The sequence below is a fragment of the Balaenoptera borealis genome (genome assembly GCF_965194805.1).
Source record: "Balaenoptera borealis genome assembly, chromosome: 16".
Lineage (NCBI taxonomy): Eukaryota > Metazoa > Chordata > Mammalia > Artiodactyla > Balaenopteridae > Balaenoptera > Balaenoptera borealis.
In genome coordinates, this window is record NC_138872.1 from 41,664,393 (window position 1) to 41,686,602 (window position 22,210).

The 22,210-nt window shown below is 38.3% G+C and overlaps 1 protein-coding gene and 1 long non-coding RNA gene across 10 annotated transcripts in view; both read left to right on the forward strand.

Moving 5' to 3' along the window:
- MACROD2 (mono-ADP ribosylhydrolase 2) overlaps positions 1 to 22,210 on the forward strand; it is a 1,990,905-nt gene that overhangs the window by 627,465 nt on the left and 1,341,230 nt on the right. The gene's annotated exons all lie outside the window — the stretch shown is intronic.
- On the forward strand, positions 8,483 to 21,097 carry LOC309612920. Its single transcript, XR_014235411.1, has 2 exons — positions 8,483 to 14,933; positions 14,976 to 21,097. It is a non-coding gene; the product is annotated as an uncharacterized lncRNA (long non-coding RNA).

Consider the following 22,210-nt stretch of genomic DNA (forward strand, 5'->3'; position numbering starts at 1 on the left):
GCACGCGGGCTTCTCATTGTGGTGGCTTCTCTTGTTGCTGAGTGCAGGCTCTAGGCGCACAGGCCTCGGTAGTTGTGGTTCGCGGGCTTCAGTAGTTGCAGCACACGGGCTCAGTAGTTGTGGCTCGTGGGCTCTAGAGCACAGGATCAGTAGTTGTGGCGCATGGGCTTAGTTGCTCCGCGGCATGTGGGATCTTCCCGACCTGGGCTCGAACCCGTGTCCCCTGCATTGGCAGGTGGATTCCTAACCACTGCACCACCAGGGAAGTCCCCTATTTCATCTTTGTCCCTATTACACTATAGCATTATGGTCAGGACTAAGGTTTAGAGTCAAACAGTCCTGGATTTCTCGTCTCTACCCCGTCATTTATCAGCTCTGTGTACCCTTGGTTAAGCTGCTTAACTTCTCTGAGCCTCAGCTTCCACATATGTAAAGTGGGAGTCTTTACACATATGTAAAGTGGGGGTCACCGTGAAGTTGAAATGATATCGTGTGCTGTAGACTACTAGAGTCCTGCATGTATACCCTGGGCCCTCGTTTATACACCCTAGACTCACTGAGAACACTTCTTGCTCCTTGCCTGCTTTCTGGCTGCAGCAGCATGGTTGGCTCATTCACAAGGCAAACTGGAAGTCTCCAGAAGTGATGCGTCCAGAAACAGCCTCTCATTTGGACTATCTCTGAGGTGTGTTCTACACTTTTCTAGAGTTCCCTGGCAGGATTGAGCTCTGTGGCCCATAGAAGTTAATTGCTTGGTAGTACCTCCTTCCTCTTCCTTCTGTTTCATTTTTCCTTCACTTACTGGTTTTCCTGGGATCTTCTTTCAAATAAATTACTTGCACTTAAATCCTTGTCTCAGCGTCTACTTCTGAGAGAACTCAAAATAAGATATGTGAAAGGCTCTTAGCCATGTGTCTGGCACATAATAAACGATGCTAGTTATTAATTCCAGAAGACATTTAGATATGTTAAAAAAAACCCAAGGAGCTATATTTTTGAAAACCACCTTCATGGCTGCCATATCTGCTACTCTGATTTTTCACCTTTTCTCTTGTTTAAAAAAAAAAATCAGTTTTTGAAAACTTGTTTTGTAGTTAAACAGCACAAGCTTGTTCGACAGGCAAATCTGGGCAATGACATTGCCTGCACTAATATTTCTGCCCTTTAAAATCAAAATTTCTCACACTTATTTTGGTCTGGCAGTTCTTCTGAAGAATAATCAAGGCAGAATTTTAAATGTGTAGGTAAGAAAAATTGTATGGGTATCTAGCAAAAGCTCTCTATTTTACTGAAAGGGCTTTGTTTCCCCTTTTAGTGAACGCTGAACATTGATAGTATGTTATGATAAATTAACTATAATACTTCTGGAGGCCAACCGTCTCAGAAAAAATCAACAGTAACATCTTTGGCAAAATGGAAAGCATTAGATTCACACCTGTAACTCATTAATTTGGACCAAGGGTAGATTTCACAGAAAGCAATTACTAGGATGGGTGGAGTTCTTTCATACACAGTGGGTTTTTTTTTTTAAATTATAAGACTGTGTTGAATATTTTCTCTGACTATAGCTGCACTCAGCAATATCCAGAACTGGTGGCCATAGATTACTTCAGTGTTTCTTTCTTTTCAGACTGACAGGGAATGGTTAACTATTTATTACATCCTTAAAAAATTAGATTAGAAGAAAGGATGCCTCTCTCTTTCATCTCTTTATTCTTTAAGAGTGTAGCTCATTGTCAATTGAATAAAGGTGTAAGAAATGCACTAATTCCCTCTCTAATACAAACTTACGTGTAAGTCATAATTGGATGCTGCATGTGTGTGTTTTGAGTGTGTGTTTGCATATGTGGATGATTGTGTTTTGCTTCTGCAGTTGTTCAGTTGTTAACAGTTATCTATTTACACGCATGTCTTTAGTGATGAATAACTTAACGAAGATACTTGGATGGCTCTGGGTATTAAAATTTACCTGTCTCTTCTCAAATGTCATTCTTTACAGATTCCAGTAACATTATTACTAAATGATAAGAGAGTAGGGATTTAGTTTCTTCTTGCCTTGAGTCTGCTTTTATCTTTTCACACATATTTTAATATCCTTCTCTTTGCCTCTTCCTCTTCCTAATGAAGCAACATTTCTATATGTTAACTTTCAGGGTTGTATGTAAATGCAACTCATATTATTGTTGATAAATTAACATCATAATCAAATAGAAATTAAGCTCCTGTGATTAATCAATAAAACTCTATCGACCTGCTTTCACTCAAAATTGTTGCTGTTTAGCATTTTCGCTATAATGAGTTAATTGGTTTTCTATGAAATTTTAGAGGCTGTCCTAAATCCTGAAGGTCTATGATGTCTTTTCATTTTCTGAGAAGCCATTTGTCACTGTTGTTTCATACACAGGGGCTGATTCTCATTCCCTGGAAACAGTGTTGAAGGAGCTTTAGGATCACCTGCCTTCTTCTATTAACGAGGAAATCAAAGCCCAGAGGGTTTGTGAGATGTTCCCAGAGTCACAGAGCTAAGTAAGGGGCAGGACTTGAAGTAGAACCCACCTCTCCCATAGCCAGTCTGTTTCTCTTTAATCTAGTTCTTCTACTGGGTGTCTTGTGGCATTTCTGCAGGAGCTAGCTCATGCCTCCCCTCATCACGTCTGATGTAGTAGGATCACGGAGGTCATGGAATATTGGAGGGACTTGAGAGGTCTCCTACCTCTACCCCATTTGTACTTCAGAGGAAGAAACTGAGTCCAGAGAGTTGGAATGGCAAGAAATTCATATAGCTGATTTGTGATCTCATTACCTCCATTCTAGCTTTGAAAGGGTGGAGATTGGACCTGCTTTCAAAGCAGGAGCTGGGCTGTTTCCCCATCCAAGCTTAAGAGAGAACTTGCGATACCATATAAAACAGCTGTTCATTTCCATCTGGCACCAACAGAAGTGTCCTAGGTCATTTACACATTTCCCTTTCTCTATGATACAGGTTGGCTGGTTTATTTACATATCCCTGCTGAAATAGGCACTGCATGTTGGCTGAACCATAACTTATGGAGAAAAAGCTATTCATGTTTTATTATAATACATTCAGCGGCCCTTTACTAGCATTACGATTCAAATATGTGGCTCAGGGTTGTTGCTGGGGAAATGCCAGCCAGTGAATTTGGCTTCAGCCCAGGGACTGTTCTGGCTGATGTGAGAGATGTCATTATGGCGGGGGTTCTATTGTACTCAGTTTGTATTCTAGTACTCTTGGTAGATGACTTTGGACTTTTCATCTTAAAAATTGCTATGCCTATATTGTTTGGGGAGGCAGTATTTTCTCTCTGCTGTCTTGGGTTTCTTTGTTTCTTAGATCATAGGTGAGAGTTAAGATGTACATCAACGTCTACCACATTATAAACCACTACATATAATACCTGTTGTAACATCAATGTAATACAACACACTCACACACAACACAGATCCATATATTCTCACAGTAGGGGGAATGCATACTGGTCTTGCCATATTGTTATTTTCTTACGTCTGTGCTTTATTTGACATTTTCCAATGCATTAGCATAATGGATTTTAAAATTTATATACAACATAGCATTTACGTAATTTTAAATACGTTGATTCAAAATCATTTAAAAATATAATCTAGTAAGTTCCAGTGCCTCATTCACTGATTCACGTTAGCATCCATTTCTAAGTGTGTCATTACTTATTCATTAATTGAAGCCCTTTAGTTTTATATTCTGCTCTGGGCAACTGTGGTTTATTTGGTGCTTGTTACAGCCACTTTAGACAAGTAAATAAAATCAGATGAAAAACGTGAGCAACAGCTGGAAATAAACCAGTAGTTTCTGTTTGGGTTTGGCAGAGTGAGGCACTGCAGCGCTGAAGGGGAGACACCAGCCAGCACTGTTACACATTGTGAGAACAGGTTCCATGCCTCTGGGGGTTTGGTCGTTTATTTACTAAGGGTTTTCTTTGTCCATGAAAAGTGCCACCTGTGTGGCTGGGCAAGAATATAAAATAATTAAACCATTATCACAAGGGTAATAGCATATGTCTTTCTGGCTTAGCTGTGATGAGAAAACCTTAAACAGAAAGACATAAAACAATGTCGAGTGATATGAAAAGGCTCTTTGAGAGGCTTATTCTTGTTGTTATTTTTAATTTTCCTTCACTAGTATGTAGTTCAAGGACATGATAATTCTAGGGAATTACCAGTCTTTTTCAGACCACCCGGGAGAACAATGCTTTGGCAAAAAGTAAAGCCTTTGGCTTGTAATAACTTGCTTCTGACTGCTAAGCCACACTTGTTTTGGTAAGTAGATGCCTTCTAAAATGTCTGTGTGGTTTAGCATACTGGGTTTATTTCTTTCCCCTTCCAAGGGAGTATGGACACATTATTTTTAAAAAGACTGTTAGTGTCTGATCATTTCAATAGCATATTTACAGTAACTGCACTGCAGTTTAACCTTATTAAAAATGAATTATCTATTTGTATACTGTTCCTTCAATAAACAGTTTCACTTCTAGGATGATGAGGGGGAAAAAGATCATTAAAGTTCGGAATTCCTGTTGCAAGACTATTAAAATTAGACAGTTATGTCTAATTATCTAATTATAATTTTGCTAACTGGTAATGTTCTTGCTCTGATTAATTGTTCTTTTCTTCCAAGTTATACTCACTTTGGAGAAATCAGGTTAAACCATAGCATATGAAGCCCTCAAAATTGTCTATTGACAGATATCTTGATCTCAGAAACTTAAATCATCTTAATACTTTCTGGAATAAACCAGGAATGAAGGAAGGATAAAAGAAAAAAAAAATTTTTCCTAAATTTCGTTTCTTCTTTCATCAGAGGAACTGTACTCTTAAAACTAGGGGTTGGAGCCTGTATTCTACTGTTTGGTTTATGTCTTAATCGAAGAGTTAGGCACAATCTAAACCCAGTGTTATTTATGTTTCCATTAAAAAAAAAAGGATGATATATTTGGCCTAGATTCTTCAAATCTGTGTGTTAAGAATATCTTAAAACAGTGGTTCTCAAACTTTATCATGACTAGAATCACCTGAAGGGTTTGTTCAATTCCAGATTGCTGGATTCCATCTGCAGAATTTCTGATAGGTCTGGGTGAGGCCCCCAAATTTGCATTTCTAACAAGTTCCCAGGTGATGCTCTTGTTGCTGGTCTCTTGGACTACACTTTGAGAACCAATGCCTTAAATCAAACAGTCCATTCCATAAGTGAACAGTCAGGCAACATACTACATACTGAGAGGTATTTTCTGGGTTATGGGAGTATGGGTAATTTGGTACTTTCACTTTTCTGTATTCTCCACATTTTCTACAAGGTAAAAATAATACATATATGATCAGAGAAAAAGAACTTTTTAGAAGAATGCTTGAACTAGTAATTCATTAATCTATATTCACCTTCCCCTTCTGAATGGAGAATGTGGTGATATAGATGATTCTGTCTCACCTCCTGAGGCAGACATTCTCTTCCGTGTCTTCTGAGGTGGCTTTCACTCAGCAATCACCAAAAAACTGCTTGGTTCCTATTAGAATGCAGTTCATTCCAATTGTGCTAGAACTTAGTGCAAGGAATGCTGCCTCCCCAGGGATTAGCAAAGCACTTCATTATACTTTAAATATGTTCCCTATTTTTTTTTTCTTTCAACCCCCATTCCCTCCCACCTACCCCAGGTTACAACCCCCAAAGTTCTATGTTGACCTATATGCTATTGGGAAAAAGGGTCTGGTGGGCAAATGCTGGACAACAGTAGGCTCAGAGATTGAGAAATTCTGTTCTCCCTTTAGGGACCGTATTCATTTTTGACAAATTTGCCTTACTCAGACAGAGCTCCTTAGAAGAAATCAAACAAAACTACATACACCAAAATAAAATATGCCATCACATAAAAAATGCCAACACAATTTCAGCCATTTCTTTTTGTGTTTCTCTTTTAAAAACCTTCTCCTAGACACCTTTGCTTTGTATTTTTAGGTCACATTTTTAAGAACAAACTACATATAACATCCTAAAAAAAACTTTCTAAAATCTTGGGTTCTTTTATTTATAACTGTTAGAGGCATGTGAGGGGAGGGGGTTGGTTAGAGAGAATAAAGGTTATAACCTGCCCTGTCTGTGGAGACAGTGATTTTAATTACATTTAATTCCCATTCACTCTGTATGTTACTTGATCCACTCATTGGTTTAAAAGCATATTGATAAATACAGCCGTGGCTTAACCTCTTGCCCTTCCACTCGTCTAGAATTGCATCCAGGCTTAAGTGAGTTTGCCACATTGAGATGTCGTACTTTGTTACTGATGAGAAAGTACTGAGACCCCTGCTAGACAGTTGTGCCTATGTTTTTTAGAGAAAAGTCCATATTCCATTATCATGATAAATAAATAACTTGTTGCAAAAGGTTTTCAAGATGTTGGCTTATAGTCAAACTATAATTAATAGCTTGAAAAACCGCAGTGTGTCCATGCTTCTCACATACATGTTAATGGCTATTCTCCTTCAAAAATGCCTTAAAATGCGTCAGTAAATATTTGCCTAAAGATATTTAACTTACTTGCTAAGTTAGTAATTATCAAAATAAATACTGTATCTGACATAGGCACGTATATGTAATATCGTCCAGTCGAGGTTGGGCCCACAACTTTAAGTACATATTTTTAAAATACACTTTTCTTCAGAAACCAAGATACAGTAGAAATTTAAAATATTCACATATTTTATGAACAAATGCATGAATTCAAGCAATGAAAGCAGATCTATAATCTCAGGCCCTTCAAAAACACAGTTTCCTTTTTTTCTGTGTTTCAGTAATTTGTTTCCAAGTGATATGGAAATGTCTACTTTTACTGGTTGGTGGTGTCAGTATGAGAGGGGTGTCAAATCTGGTGGGAAAGAAGTTTAAAAATAATATTAAAAAATAAGTAACTGTGAAGAACAGTTATTCTAATATGAAATCCTTTTCCATAAATCATTCAACTCCACATAAGCTTTAAATACACTTATGCTGAATTGGATTCTGACCCAGAAAGCAACAAGGGAGATTGTTGGAGCAATTGACAAAATAGGGTGGTAGGGTAGTACCAGTATCAATTTCCTGACATGGAGGGTTGTAAGGTGGTTATGAGGGGGGTGTCCTTGCTTTGGGGTAATACAGACTGGAACATTTAGGAGTGATAGGGCATCAGGTCTGCACTTTGTAGTAAGTTAGGTAAACGTAATAAATTATTTAAAAAAACATGCAGTATACAGTTACACATCAACTGCTGCAGTGTTTCTCAGATTCTTTTTCTCATGGTATTTAGTTTGAATCTGTGTGTCATAGTATTCAATTTTATAATTAAACAGTTTGCACAAACTCTTGGTCATATAACATTTTGAGTAGACAATTTTGGCTTTGAATAAAGAAAACATAAGAAGAATCATTTCTTCTCCTACCACTTTGTGTTATATGACCATTAACAGGAAAGACTGATGGATGTCTGTTTTCACCAATGGATTGACTTTTTTTTTTTAAGTCTTTATTGAATTTGTTACAATATTGCTTCTGTTTTACATTTTATTTTCTTGGCAGAGGCATCTTAGCTCCCTGCCCAGGGATCGAACCCACACCTCCTGCACTGGAGGTGAATTCTTAACCACTGGACCACCAGGGAAGTCCCTGGATTGACTTTTTATTTGCTATAACTCTTCTGGGTTTCTAGTTCTAGAATATAGATTATAATTTCAAGATCTAACGAAGGTACTTAATTGCATATAGTATTGCTCTTTTTTTTTTTTTTCCTGTTGGGCAATACATTTTTACTTTCTAAATTCTCTTTGTTATTAAGGTGAAAATTAGATAATTGTTGCTTTCACAAAAATCATAATAGATAAAAAAGAAAACAATGTATTTTCTCACACATGCATCAAATACCAGGGTTCTGGCTCATAAATCAGGAAGAGCACAGAAAGATACAACTGGAGTCCTTCCTAGTTCCACTGTTACAGCCAAAATCCTGACATTCAGGCATATTTACAAGACCCATGTTTCAGTAAGCCCTTATGTGCTTCGAGTGGGCTGAAAAGAATGTGAAATAATTTTACATGACAACTTTTTCAGAAGGCTGCATGAGGAAAATGGCACCCTCCTTGAATAAGAAAATCATCTTGGCTTGTATAATAACCACTGCTTTCTTTCCTTTTGGTTAGGCCTATAACAACTTTGCAAGATTTACTTTGGAACTTTTGTAGACTGTTATCAGCACGTTGGTTTTGAGGGTGAGATTTGCCTCACTGCTGTAGAGCTGTAATACTTGCATCATCCTGATTTGGGACTGAGGCTTGCTCTTGACCCTTTAGATTCTCCTCTAAACCAACACCAGTGCAAGAACAGCCCTGATATTAGGGAAAATGATGAAGCTAATGGTAATTAAAGCACCCACCCACCATTTAATGAGTGTCTACCATAGTTTAAGTGCCTTACATTCTTGATCCAAACAAATCTTCAAAAATGCCCTTAAAGATAAGAATTATTATTTCCATTTTACAAATAAGGAAACAGGCTCAAAAGGGCTAAGCAGCTCACCTAGCACTGCAAATAGTAGTGATGGATGAGAAATTTGTCCATCCTATCTAACTCTGGAACCTGTGCCTTTTTCAGAAAACCTGCCCAAAGTCAGAGGGGTAACAAATGGGTACTGGGCTGGGTGAGAGAAGTTATAGAAAGAGAGCATTTGGATTTCAACTAGATGGCAGATTTTGCTGAGTGCAGTAGAGTGAAGAAGCACTGACAAATCCTCTGATATGAGGGCAAAGAACTTTGCTAGCTATCCTAATTATGACGTGTAATTCTGATGCCATTTTGTTAAAGGCTCTGCTTCTTTAAATTTCTGTCCACATCGCTTAGTGGTACCTGGAATATGGTAGATGCCTGTGAAGTCTTCATCAAATAAAAAAGTGAATAAATGAAGTAATAGAAGAGTAACTTATATAACAGCACCTCACTACTCTTAGTGACCAGAATTAAATAATTAAATAGTTTGAAAAGTTAGGGGTGGGGGATTACCAGTTAAGATTTCAAGACAAGTTTAATTTTTTTTTTTTTTTTTTAACTGCAGTCTGGATGAAGGGGCCTGGGGAGGTAGAAAGGTTTACAGAGAATTAGGAACAATTTTTTAAAAGGATGCTAAGCTCTGACCTAATGAATTACATTTTTAGGCATTTCTTTAATAAAGAAATAGACATATACAAGTAGTGATTATCTTCTTTCTTCTTTACTCTTTTCAAATTAGTTGTATTTTTTCTTTCTTCGTAGTTGGAAATGCCTTGTTCCCACAGATAGTATGCCTGCTGATTTTATATTACTTAAGTCTCATGTTTTTTTCTTTAATTGTTAAGCCATTCTTACCTAATTTCAATCATAACGGAATCATTTTCACGCTCCTAAATTAGTTTATTGGAGTTTTTCCCCCCAAGCCATCTTTCCTAGCATAATTAACTTACATAAATCCACCCTTTGAGTTTTGTTTTCTCCCACAGCCTTCGAGCCTGGTCATCAAATTCTCCTGGACACTTTTATCTTCCCATTCAAAACCACTTCCATTTACATTCTCCTTGGCTTATGAGGTATCATGCACTCCATATGAATTTGGAAGCACCATATTCTTCTGCCTTCTGGGAAGATTTTTTTCATCAGTTCCAATAATCATTGTCAGCAGAAACTATCAAGATTGTCATTAAACTATTTGCTAAAAGGAGATATGCCTTCTTAAATGTCCTTTATTAAAAACCTAGATTCGTTTTCTACAGGACCGGAATTAAAGCAGACCATGAACACAATCCACAAGGTGTGGTCTCATGGCTCTGCCAAGATCTCAGCTTTCTGCTTTCCCCATGGAGAGTTAGAAACCAAATATGCACTGGTATGATTGGTGAAGCAATGATGTCCTAAACTGTATTCACATTAATTTCTGGTTTCACAGAACTTACAACAGGTTAAGCCCCCAAATGATAACTTTCTCCAGATGCTAGGACATATATGAATTCTTTATTACCTAGCAAATATACTGTAGCATAAAAATAATCAGTATTTTCTCTAAACAGATCATATTTCAGAATTAATTTCTGAAAACATTCTTAGCAGGACAGTTTATGGAGAGTTGGGGCCTTCCGGTGTCCCTTGACCTTTGACTCCTGTGCAGCAGAGCAAATTGCCCTTCCCATTCCTCATTTACCTTCCATAGGACTGAGTCATTGAAGAATATTTTTAAACAACATCTTGTGTTCCCAGAATTTGTTACATTTGTAAATTTAATTACATGTAAAAAATTTTTAAAGAATATTTTTTTAAAAGAAAAATGCTCCACGCAAATGGTACAGTCAAGTCCAAACACTATATAATTTATATCTTTACCATTTGACTTCTGAGTCTTCTTTCTCAATATTTCAGTTCCTGAGATTTCATGTGATATACCTGATACTAATTACTCAAGTGTCGTGCAGATGGCAGAGGGATAAAATGTTTTCCTAGAGGGCTCTTTAAAAATCGTAGCTTCAGAGGCAGGGTTGCTCTTGTTTCATCCTGACAGGGATAGCAGATTTAATAGATTCCCTGGAGCTTTTAATCACATCATAACTCTTTCTGTGATGGTCAGTTTTGGGTCCACATTATGTGACCTGACTTTCAACTTGTTTGAACTGCTGTCATGCTGCTCAGGAATTGAGGGCTACTGGATAGTTCCGTTGTTTTCCAATTGGGAAGACAACAATCCCGCATGAAAACTTCTGACAAGGTCCAGAATTGTGCTCTTTAAAGCCAAACTGAGTCAGACAGATAACCTGGAAACATCTTTACCTGCTTAAAGTAATGGGGCTGGAATGCCTTATCATAACGTAAATCTGTGAGGCTTTGCTCTACAGTAACAGTGTATCTTTCTGTCGCCATCATTCATTCCCTGAGGTTGAAACTATTATCACGGTGTTCCCTTCTCATTAGCTTGTGTTGCTTGTCGGCACTCCTGCGGAAAGCACAACATCTCCTAAATGCTCTCCCCAGACCCAGTGTGTGGTATTTAAATTAAGGAAGCTCAGACAAGTCTGAAAGGAACTGAAGTATTGCATCCAGCCCTGTCGATCCACTGATTAAAATTCTTGCCAAGAGTTACATTATGCACAGCTTCCTTATTTTGGCTGTAAATTTCACTGCAAATTTTTCCAGTATAAGAAAGTTTGTACTTTTTATTTCATAAGCCCACATAATAAACACAGCTTTCTTCAAAGCCGTCTGAGGTGTTGGATGCGTGTGCTATGTTAAATATAGGGCTCCTTTGTGGGGGAAGGCACACGTGGCTCACTTTAACTTCTCCCACAAGCATTTTAGATGGGGCAAAATGGTTCCGCTGGGGAAAAGGAAAATAGCCATTTCGATGAGCTGCAGGATTATCCCAGCCATGGCTTTATCCTCTCTGAAGTTTCTTTTCTGTGAACTTGAAGAATGAACAGAACCTGCTTTATCAGCACGGAGAGACCTATTTACTCCTCCCACGCGGCCTCCACCGCTTGAGCTACCCGTTTTTTGATTTTTAATGGGTGAGTATATGAAGTAAAAGTTCTCACCAAACAGACCCTTCTCTAGCAGAAAAAAGATTGTGACATTTTCTTCACATTCAGCTGCCATTCTGGGGAGACACCCCCAGTGTGTCCATCAAGGAACAAATAGATTTAGAAGGAGTTTATCTAGAAGAGGCCGTAAAACAAGGGCTTTGGACCTGGTGACTGGGCCTGGACTTGAAAAAGGGGAAGGAAACTGAAAGTTTTGCTCCATTGACTTCTGGAAATGTATTTCCCCTTGTAGTAGTCTTGCAGGAGGAGGGCATCTTTGAGGATCTGCAGATTGGGGGCCTCAATTGACATTCAGATAACCTAGGCCTAGGACGTGGGGACTGAATGTCCACTGCAGGTCTGATAGCACCAGGGCCCTCCTGTAGATTCCATGGGAAAATTCCTACTTTCATTTCCAAAAGAAATAGTTCTGAAATTCTTTCTTATTTCCTAAGTAGAAATATTCCCTGGCAAAATCTGATCTCCATTTATTTAGAAATACTTTAGATGCATGCATGGAAATGCAACTTTAGTTATAGAAATCACATATGACAAAAGCACTATTCATTCTGCTCTCTTATCAGTTTAAGTTAAATACTGTTTTTTAATGCTAAGATTTAATTTGCTATATGGTGCTCTTTTTGCTCTTTGAGAATTTTTTTTTAAATTATTTATTTATTTTTGGCTGTGTTGGGTCTTCGTTTCTGTGCGAGGGCTTTCTCTATTTGCGGCAAGTGGGGGCCACTCTTAATCGCGGTGCGCGGGCCTCTCACTATCGCGGCCTCTCTTGTTGTGGAGCACAGGCTCCAGACGTGCAGGCTCAGTAGTTGTGGCTCACGGGCCTAGTTGCTCCGCAGCATGTGGGATCTTCCCAGACCAGGGCTCGAACCCATGTCCCCTGCATTAGCAGGCAGACTCTCAACCACTGCGCCACCAGGGAAGCCCTGAGAATTTTTTACTAACATATTTCTATGAGAGTTTAGAATTTTTAAGGCAAGGTCTTTATCCATGTAGGCGCATACATTGAATTTTTTTTACTGAAAAGAAATTAGGAAATTTTATCAAATTTATGAACTGCTATAAGCTACACTGGGTAGTTTTTTCCAATTTAAAAAACTGTCAAGTTATGAAATACAGGGAAAAAAAAATAGCCTTTTGCTAAAAGTTAGTCAACTCTTTTTTTTTAAATCAGAAAAAAAAAAAAATGCCAGAAAGAAAGTATAATTTTATTGCATGGCAGAATTATCAAAATGTTTTTTGGCCCTAAGTTTTTTCTTCCCATAAGATTGTTCCTCAGAGTTCCTTCTGCAAATCATAATGGGAGAAGAAAAAGTCAATGTTTGGATTGGGGCAGTAAATGCCATCTTCATGTGTGCACTTTGGAGAAAAGGGCTGCCTTCTGGGACCTACAGATATCCTGAGTCATTAGTCCTTTTAAAACTATGGAAAGTAAAGTGAGTGGCTGTTTTACCCAAAGATTCTCTCTTGTGTGTGTCAGGATTTTATGTTTCCACAAATACATATATGCAGACAGGCTTTTATCATTTTCCTCTAGACATCCAGGTGAAAGTTCACAGAGATTTCTTTTTCTCTCATGCAGATTTTTAATCCTTTTTCACCTCACCTAAATCCATTAGCATTTCCTGGAGCAGATGGGAGTATGAGCCACAAAATGACATACTTACTTTTTTGTAGGAAGAAAATGAGGAGAAGAGATTTTATAACACGATTGAAGTTTAAAAGCTAAATTCCTTTGGGAAAGATTACCTTTCTCCATGGCTCTCATTTTCTGATAAAACAAATGAGGTTGTCTCCAAGACACCTGTTAATATTGACCTACCTCATCATCCCTACTTCTGAACTTATGTCCCCAGCTACTGGGAATTTTCTGATAGAAGAGGAAGTATTTAAGTTGACTCATTTCTTATTTCTTGGAAAGAGAGAGGTCTCCCTCCCCCATGTTTCTGCTTGACCTGCTCTCTGTTAAGAAGACTTCTGCAGAAACAAGGGCACAATCTATGCCTTTAACCCAGGCAAAGGCACTCTCTAGAAGCAGGTCTATTACAGCTGCTCAGAGAATACAGTTATTATTTCTTCTTTACTTAAGGTCAAAATTTCCATTAATGCTTAGACTCCATTAACATCAGATTTGAAGATTATTTTGAGGAATTATTCTTTCAAGGAATATAGTGTTAGGACCTGCCTTTTCACATTTCCTTGAGAAGAGTCTCTGCTTGGGTGGAGGAATGAGGATGCCCTTGAATAAAAACTGAGTTGCATATTTTTTCTTCTCAAGCAAACTTACCAAATTAAAAAAAAAAAAAAAAGTGTTACTGAGCTGTTGAGGCACCAGCTAATACGTTCTCTGCCTGAAAATCCCTGTCATCTCTGATGGCAAATTTATGCTTATTCAGAGTGTCTCTGTGGACTTCCAGAGAAATATGATCCTCATTCTCTTCTCTGGGGCCTTTAGTAGCATTTACCTTGAGTAAATCCAGCCTTATTGCTGATGGAAATATCCCTCCCTGGTGAGAACTGATGAAATATAAGCTCTCCTAAGGTCAAATGGCTGCCAGACTGGCACATTCTAGATTCTTCTCACTGCCCTTCCTTCTTTAGTCTGGTCAATACTGCCCTGGCCCCTCCAGTGAAATGTCAGGAGTTTTACCAACTCTTGTTCCCTTTCCAGTGTTTTGTCAGCTCAGAATTTCCTAGTAATTAATACTTCTCTAATGGTCAAAGAGAAGGTCCTCATCCAGAATTTCAAGGAACATCCTTCAGCTAAATTAAAATATATGCCTACCACATTTAAAAATGGAATTGGGCTTCAAGTTACAGAAACCCCATTCCCCACCCCAGATACTAGCTTACACGAGACATATGCATTAGCAGAAACTGAGAAGTAATTCAGGACTAACGGGACACCTCCACAGATGCCATCAGAGATTCAGGGACCTACCAGCTCTTCTTTCTACCATACCAGAATGTAGCCTTTGTTCTCATGCTCACTATGATGGCTACTGAAGTCTGACCCAGTTTCAGTCTCATGCAGGAAGGTGGACGAGTGGGAAAGCCAGATGATCACCCTCATCATCATCACCATCATCGTGATAATAGTATAAAAAGATCTATGAGAGTAAGCCGTCTGTAACGAGCTTTACTAGAAGCCCACACAATGGCTTCTCCTTCCATCTAAATTGGTTACGCATATCTTTTTCATCTTTGAAAGAGCTGATGGCAAATTATAGATTTTAGTTGGTCATATAGCCACCCCAGTCAATAGAGGGATTCTGTTAGTAGGGAAAATGAAAACTGTTAGGCAACCAGTATAGGCATGTCAAAATGACATTGTTGTGTAGGTTGTGTAGGCAACCAGTAATCCATGTCAAAATGACATTTTCTTGATCAAGAAATTTTTTAAAGAGATAGCATGGATACGTGGAAGGAATACTGAGTTAGGTCGTAAAATAATTTCTTTACCATGAAATTAGCATCAACTAAATATATCTTTATCATAATCTGAGTAAGATTTTAATCAACTGGACTTTTTACTCTCAAAACTAATGATGATGACACAGAGCTCATTAATTCATATTTTTTCAAAAAAAAAAATTGGGAGGTCTATTGTAACTATTTCTGAGAAATATTCTCTTATCCTCACTTGGGAATTCAGATTCTACAGGAGAAACAAAAATCACTGTTTCTTGGGTATCTGCACAATTAGTTAGGTCCTAGATGCTAGGAGATTAGAGGTATCTCCTGATTTTTAAAGATCAGTCACTAAACTTTTGGATTAGAGATGAAGACAGTTAGGTGTGTGACCTTAGGTAAAAACTGCTCCAGGTTCCTGGGCTGAGAAATGTGTAAATGTTTATTCTATTACATTTACCATTTTCTCCTGGGATCACAGTCCAAGTCTCAGCGTCAAATTGACTGGAAAGATAAGGAGGTTCATAACAGAAGTTAATTTTTAAGTCAGCCCAAGGCTGTCTCAAATCACTGAATTCCTCGTATCTGTGAAGCTTCAAGATGTGGATCTTCTTGTTGTTGTGTTGTATTTTCTCACAGATATTTCTTCTCCTCCCTAAAGGGAACACTGATGCTATTCAGTACCTGACACATAAATCTTTCATGCAGGCTACAGGTGACCTCTAATGGAATCAGCTTTTCACCTGATTACTTCAACTATATTGTTTTTCTTTCCCAAGAGTTGAGGGCAGCTATTTAACCTTATTCCTTTGGGTCTTCCCTTGAGAGTAGATTGTTGTTTTATATTTTTCCTGATGATAATGGCTAAGTATATCAGTTAGCTCTTTCTGTGTAACAAACCACCCCCAAAGTTTAGTGGCTTAAAATAACAACTATTCATATAACTCATAATTCTATTGGGTTCACCGTAAGCTGGGCAATTCTTCTCATCTTAGCAGGGCTCACTCATGGGTTTGTAGTCGGTTGCCAGGAAAGTTAGTACTGGCTAGTCTAGGGTGGCCTCAGTTTGTTTCTGTTCCAGGTGGCTTCTTATTTTTCACCAGGCTGGCCTGGGAGCTGAGCAGGGTTCCAAGTGAGCAGAAACGTGAAAGGCTTCTTGAGACTTAGGACTAGAACTGGCACAGATTCACTTCTGTCTTATTCTACTGGCCAAAGCAAGATGTAAGGTCAACCTAGATTCAAGGTCAACCTAGATTCCATCTCTTGACAGGAGAAGCTGTAGAGTCACACTGCCAAGGGCATGAATACAAAGGTGGGACTAGTTGCTCTGATTCTCTGTGCATCAATTGCTGTGGTAGAAAGATCTACCACACTAAGATTTTTTAAGCACTTATGCAGGCTAAGCTAAGCACTGTACAAATGTCACCTCATTCAATTCTCATAAGACCCCTACAAGGTAGGTACTAATATTATACCCATTATATAGATGCAGGAACATCTAAGTGATAGCAACTGGCAGTTTGGTTCCGGAGCACTCTTAATCCCCACCTCTGTTGACTCCAAGTTTTTTAAATTGTCCACCTCTTTCAATACAAATTTATTGAGTGTGCACCTATATGTATATGCGTGTTTACTTATAAATTATATACAAATACTATTGTCTATCTATATGTTAAATATTAATAAATTTGAACTCCATTCTTATCTGTTAGATAAAATTTATGACTATCAATAAATGTTTGAATATATTCTTCCATTCCCTGTATGGACATCTTGTGACCTTACTTTGGAGGTCATGCACCTAGGACCTCTTCATGCCCAAGGCATTTCATGATCATCATATCTATCTTTGAGTGAAGCAGTGTTTAATCAAAATCCTACTTGGTACTGGATTTCAGTTCTAGTTCTTGTTAATATTGTTGGCTCTAAGTGCAAACTGTTATGCAGTGAACACTCAGATTACTCACCATAGACCAAACTACTCACCACTCTCGGGAACTTTGTTAAGAAAGCAAGATAGTATGGAGGAATGATTCTCAATGTTCTCAGCTGGCTGTGTGCATCTATATTACCTGTGGAAAATATTAAATGGAGATTCTAGGTCTCACTGCTAGAGAGACTGATTCCATGGATTTGGGGTCGGGTCTAGGAATCTATATTTTTCTCAGACTCCCCAGGTGATACTGACCACACTTTGAGAGCCATAAAACTTGAATTCATATCTGCCACAGGGAGATGATTCTGGGTGCCTATTTTTGCACTTATTGAATTATTTCAGCTATAAAATTGGAAAAGTAAAATTCCAGCCCACCTTGCAAAATTGTTTTAATAATTAAATTTGTGGTGGTTTTGTCAAAGGTCTTTAAAAATGTAACCCATTAGCATGTGAAATATCCCCAAAAGTTTTGCTGATCTATTAAAAGACGTATTCTCCGTACTAAAATACTCTACATATTTTCAACTACATTTTATTTTGGTCGGTGAAAACCTAGCTCTGAGCCTTTCTGTTCTAGTCACTTGGTTCCCAAGGGAAGGGACTATGGTTTATACTTCTTTGCATGAATGACAGTAGGAGATAGTAGGGATTAAGAACTCAGACTTTTAAATTTAGGCAAACATGGGCTCCGACCCCAGCTGCGACATAATCTTGCACTAATTCTTTAACTTCTACTTCTTTATGTGTTAAATAGTCATTCTAGTAGATCCTACATGTACAAATTTTTATGATGATTAAATGTAATAGCATAACCAACATTTATTGCCTGCTTCCTACGTGCCAGGCCTTATTCAAAGTACCTGTCATGTAATAACTAATTTCCTTACAAAACCCCTGTGATTTTGAATGAGGGTCCCCAATTTACAGATGAGAAGATCAGAGCATAGGGAGCTAGAACGGCGGCACTAGGTCTCAAGCCTCTGCCTCCAGAATCATCTTCTTTCCACTTTGCAATACCACCTCTCATAAGGTGAAAGCTTGTAAGTCACTTTGCACCCTGGAAGGCACTTGGTAAATCCTCAAAAGATGTGACGTATTATTATCATTATTGGATCCCCTCACAGCTTCTTGAAGAATGCTGTGTACAAGGTAGTTTAATAAATTTATGTTGATTTGATTTAGAAAGAACTCTGTTGTATCCTCTTGAGCTTCTAAGGGATATATTCAATGAGAGAGCCTCTTATTTTCAGGCTAATATGATTTGTGTGGCAGCTTTTAGATTAAGTTACTGTCTTTTATTTACAGAAGAAGATTAAATGAATATGTGCAGATCTAAGAACTTCAGAATCCCCCTTGCTAAACACCGTTTAGAAAATTGTCTTTGTAAGACAAGGGAGAGACCTCATAGGGCCAATTTCTGAAATAACTGGATTTCACTAAATTGTGCTTTTAGTATTTTTTAAAACATGTTTTTAGAACTCTTTCCTGGTTCTTTTTTTTTTGCTAGCTGTTACATTCACTAGTCCACCGTATCTGATGGATTCGTATTCAGTGCTTTATGGCTTTCTTTTTCCTCCCCTATTGTCAGCATCAGTGTGTTCATTTGTGTGTAAAATGGGGAGCTTTACCCAAGGAATGCCAGAGAGGTGGCTTGGAATCCATGGGTAAAATAAATCCTAGGTCAGAAAAATTAATGTGGTTTCCTATCCCATCTCTTTTGTCTTTATTTTAGCTATTTAAATAGTGGGATAAGACTATCCTATAAAACATTCCCAAAGTCTAAACAACAAGGTAAAATTGACAAAAGTAAAAAATAATTTCCCCCAAGCACAGCTGAAATCCATCTTTCTACCCCACCCTCAGACGGTCTAATTCTCTAGGCTATAGTGTAAGAAAACTTAGCTAAGATGGCCTAATTAGTAGGGTTAGGTCTTCTGAATTTAGCCTTTGTTACGTTACTGGAGGAAATATGCTGGGAATTAAAGGCCCTTGCCATAGTTAACCATCTGCCTGCAAGCGTTCTGGCCTGGCTGTCAGGATGGTAAATGACAGGTGTGTCAGTACAGCAGAAAGCCTGGTCTTTGGAAGAAGCTGCAGCCAGACTCCTCGTAGCCCTGATGAAGAGCAGCCCTGGGGGTGACCTCAGTGTTCACTCCACTCCTAGCTGACCATACCACGGGCAGTTTTGAGGCAGCCCTCAGCCTTTATCTTCTACTAGTCTGGTTTTGATCACAAAGTAGGAGGAACAACTATTTGAGTTAACAGGACAGTCTGGCTTTGGTTCACTGAGACCTGAGAGTCTAGCATGATAATGGGCATACAGAAGGAAATGAACATGGCCCAGATAACATGTTCGTTCTAGTACTAAAATCTGAGTATTTTGCATAAAAGTTTTAAAAAATAACAATAATCAGCCTGAATGAAAATTACCATTGTAGTATTTACAACAGATGTAAATGTATTAGTCAAGGCAAACTGCTGTCACAAACATTCCAAAATCTCAGTGGCTTTGCATAATAAAAGTTTATCTAATACTGATTCACCATCCAGTATGGGAAGTGGGGATGGGGTGGAACTCTGCTCCACAGAATCATTTAGGGATTCAAGCACTTGCCATGTGGTTGCTGGACCGTCTCCTGGGGCATTGGAGTCTTGCCCTGGGGCCTCTGCATGCAGCCTGCAGACAACGGCAGATCAGGCGGAGGGCGTGTGCAGGGATTTTAGGGATTGGAATAGAAGTAGTTACATCACTTTTACTCATAGTCCTATAAACAGAACCCAGTCTCATGACCACACATAACTAGAACGGAGGCTAGAAAGTGCTGTCTAGCTATATGCCCCGGAAAAAAAATAATAAATGGGCTTTGGTGACCTATGTATTTATGGACTGCAGTTTTCTTTTTGCCTGTACGATACAAATTTGGTAGGCCAAGAGGCAAAGATAGTCTTATCTCTCTGGAAAATTGTGTTCAACTTTCAGACTTTTGATCTTGGATTTTTTTTTTTTTTAGTTGTAATTAGGTTTAGACATTTTGGGTTGGAGTGAATGCATTGTGTCAGCATGAATGTTGACTGTTGGTCCTCCATCTCCTCTCACCCTGGGGTGGGGGAGATGGAAAAAGTGCTACTGTGTTGAATCTCACATCGGCCACTATTGAGCTTGCTGCCTTTTCAGCCTGACCCTAGGTGAAACTAAAGGAGCACTTTTTCCAGCAGGCTGCACCAGACCTTAGAGAAGTGGATGAGTTTTCAGATTCTGTGAATGGTTAACACTTCTAATATAGAAGCTCATCATTAGATTTGTGACTATAACCTTGTGGCTGTGTAATTAGTTTACTTTTTAATTTCTGATTCTTTGGCTTTAAAGTAGCTTAACCACTTCTTCAGTATTATTAAAAAAAAATAAAATAAAAAGCTAGACTGCTTTTCCTCTCAGATTTAATTGCATTTAATTCAATTGTATTAAACACATACAAAATGTCAGTTACTGAGATACCTGGGGATCTACAAGAGAATAAGCTACCTACTGTGCCCTCAAGGAGCTGACAGACCAAGCGAGGAGACACACATTCTGCTATTTATGTAATAGCTATAAAACAATTTATAAGTATGGAATTAGTGTATAAACCAGAATATTGTGAGAACATAAAGAGACACTACTGTGTCCTATAAAGGTTGTGAATAGTTTTTTAGTGGAGAAAATATTTGAACTAGAAGTTGAAAAATGAGAAAGACCTTGCTTGGCAGAAAAGGAAAGGGGAGGCGTAGCTAGATATCCTTGGTACAGAGTACTTTGCAAAGAAATCATGGTGTGTTTAGGGGATCGTGAGGATTTAGATGTGGCCAGATCAGATGTGTGAGGAGAAAGAATGGAGTGATATGAGGTGGGGAGGGCAAATTGGAACCACATTTGTGAAGGGTCTAAAAGACCATAATTTGGAATTAAGTGTTTTGTAATGTGAAAATGGGGAATGGCAAATATTACTTTAGTAGGGAAGTAATAAAATCAGATTTTCATTTTAGGAAAATAAGTCTAGCAAAATAATTGATAATAGATTACAGAATTTTAAACTCTCATATTGAGTTTGTGCGTATATAGTCTTTTTTTTTTTTTTGTCTTTCAAAGACATAACAATACTTTTAAGCCCAGAATTGATACAATTGATATTACCACTGCCGTTTTCTCTCATACATTCTTTTCCAAAGGGCCACAAATATAACTGTGAAATCATATGAGATCATGTTTTAACCAATCAAAAATGTGTACACTTCCAGCTTCTGATAATGACAGCTTATATCAGACTAGCCATCCCACCAACAGTATGTACAGATTCTTGGCAAAATACAAAAGCAATAACAAAAAGTATTTACTGTCACTAGAGAGCAACTAAAAGCAGGCAATCCTCTGAAAGAAGGAAACCATACTGGGTGAAATCTACATTTAAATAGCTTTGACCCGGAGGGCTCCTTCTACCCTACCTGGCACGTGGTTGATGGAGCTCAAACCAAAAGCAATAGGTTTATTGGCTCTAGGAATCATAGAACTGAATCAGATTTGTCAGAATGAGTAGGAATTGAGATAAGGACTCCAGAACAGGGACAGTCACAGAGGGGGAACCCCCAAATCTATAAATGAATACCTCTTTAATCCTTGGCTGAGCCTTGAGCTGTGCTTGTGCAGGGAAAGACTCCATGGAGACGAGGAAGAAAACAAAAGCTGGAAGGCTGAACATACTGGGCAGAGCATTCATCATCTTCTCACTGTAGGGATATAGAGTTTAGAATTTTACTCCCACAGATTAGAGGGAGTTGTCAAACAACTTGGGATTTCCACTGAAACCCCCGAAGGTCCATGCTTTAGGAGTAAAGACCACATCCAAGGACTGAGGGAAAAACTGAAATAGACCAGCTTTAACAAAGCCTAAAACTAAGCCTCCTTATTACCTGGCAGTCATTTAACTACCTGCTGGGATAAATTTCAGTACCGTTTGGAGAAAGAAAATAAAATCTAAAGCCTCCCCAACATATTCACAATGTTCATATGCCATCAACAATTATTAGACATGCAAAGAGATGAGAAAATGTGACCCAGAGTCATATGAAAATCAGTCAATATAAACAGATTCATAGCTAACCTAGGTATTGAAATTAGCAGATGGGGGACTTTAAAATTACTATGTGAAATCTGTTAATGCGTTTACATGAAAAGATGGATATAATGGGTTAAGAGATAGGAAA